This window comes from Elephantulus edwardii, unplaced genomic scaffold (assembly GCF_000299155.1).
Source record: "Elephantulus edwardii isolate Elephantulus edwardi_28Jun2011 unplaced genomic scaffold, EleEdw1.0 scaffold00032, whole genome shotgun sequence".
Lineage (NCBI taxonomy): Eukaryota > Metazoa > Chordata > Mammalia > Macroscelidea > Macroscelididae > Elephantulus > Elephantulus edwardii.
The window spans coordinates 10,196,105-10,197,919 of record NW_006399782.1 but is presented as its reverse complement, the minus strand read 5'-3'; the positions used below and the strand labels follow the sequence as shown (position 1 = coordinate 10,197,919).

At 38.8% G+C, this 1,815-nt stretch overlaps 1 protein-coding gene across 2 annotated transcripts in view; it reads left to right on the top strand.

Moving 5' to 3' along the window:
• STXBP5L (syntaxin binding protein 5-like) overlaps positions 1–1,815 on the top strand; it is a 405,474-nt gene that overhangs the window by 267,868 nt on the left and 135,791 nt on the right. The gene's annotated exons all lie outside the window — the stretch shown is intronic.

Sequence of the window (1,815 nt, the reverse complement as noted above, 5' to 3'; positions counted from 1 at the left end):
TTTATTGAAAATTATCAGGAAGTAAATCACAAAGAGAATTCAATGCAAATGAAGTCAAGCTCTTTCTATTGAAAACCTTCTGCTTGACTCAGGAGGGAGGGGTTCACAAATGCAAGAATTTGGTTTACCCGTAAGGATTACTTTGATGCCTCAAGGTGAACTCTAGCTCAGGAAGTAACACTCCCTCTGTAGGGGGCCCCTTACTGTCTCCTGTCTTCAGGGAACAAACAGCTTATTATCTGGGATCTGCCACAAGAGAAATCCTAATTTATAAATCTGTAATTCCTTCAATTCCTGAACAAGGGTTTTCATATAATGTTTGGTATAAAGTTTGTCTTCCCATAGATTACAAACCCCACCTTTCTGTAAACTTTCACTAAAGATCACAATTTAAAAAAAAAAAAAGATTGTTTCAAAGTGTGTTCTGAAATGCAATTTAATCAGGACTAGAATAATATCCATAAGCCTACAAGAAAAATCACTTAATATGACTATTATTAAAACTAATACTCTTACCATTAAGGCAAAGATTAATAAATTAAAGATATTTACCAGCTTCTGCAACCTGATATTAATCAAGTATACAGTAAGCATGCATTGATAATAGCTGGTGATTTGAAAGGACGAAAAATCAGTAGGAAAATACAGACTTGGTGATAAAAATGATAGCTGAGATCACATAATAAAGTTCTGCAAGATCAAGGACTTATTCATTAAAGGAATACCTAAAATCAAGCCAAGAAGAGGGTGGGGGCAGAGAGGCAACAACCCTTAGTATGACCAAGAGATAATGAACCAGAATGGAATGCATCATTTTGGACTTCTGCACAATGAAAATGCTTGACATCAGAGAAGGCCAGAACACATAGAGGTCTCCAGGGAATGCTGAAGGAAACAAGGACTTTCTTCCACATCTGGCACACAGAGAGGAGCCTTCCCTAGAGCTTATATCCTAAACTTGAACTTCCAGCCTCTTAAACTACAGAATAAATCTGTTTATATTAAAGTAAAAAACAACAACAACAAAACAAAAACCAAAACCCAAAACACCTGGTTTCAGTTTTAGAAGCAGTGCAGCCAGGGTACTCCATGGAAGCAAAGATTTAGTTCATCTTTATATATGAGATACTCTGGATTCAAAGACATAAACAAGTTGAAAGTGGAAAATGGAAAATTACTAGTATAATTTAAAGATCCTTAGATGGTTACTGAGTAATGTGTTGGGCTGTAACTGAAGAGTCACTTAAATCCATGAATCACTCAATAGGAAAAAATTGAGGCTGCTTACTCCCATTTAAAATTTATAGCTCACAAACCCAGTAGAGGTTTACCATGAATGGGAATTAACACAACAGCAGTAAGTGGCCTAGTGGCAAGAAGCTGTGCTGCAAACCCAAAGGCACGTGGTTTGAGACCAGCAGCTGCTCCATGGGAGAAAGAAGGGCAAATTTCCTCCTGTGTGATTAACTACCCCTCAAAACTTGCCAAAAGGTCAGCTATGGGTTGAGTTCAACTCAGTGGTACTCAGCAACAACTATAAATTTATATCTATATACATCAGAGAGCTGGACAATGACCAGAGAGGACAGAAGGAGAATTGATGCTTTTGAGCTTCGGTGTTGGAGAAGAGTGCTGAGGGTGCCATAGACTGCTAAGAAAACAAACAGATTCGTCCTGGAGTGGGTTAAACCTGGCTGCTCCTTGGAGGCAAGGATTCTGAGGCTTTGTCTGACATACTTTGGTCATGTTGTAAGGAGAGACCAGTCCTTGGAGAAGGACATCATGCTTGGGAGAGTGGAGGACAGGCGCAGGAGG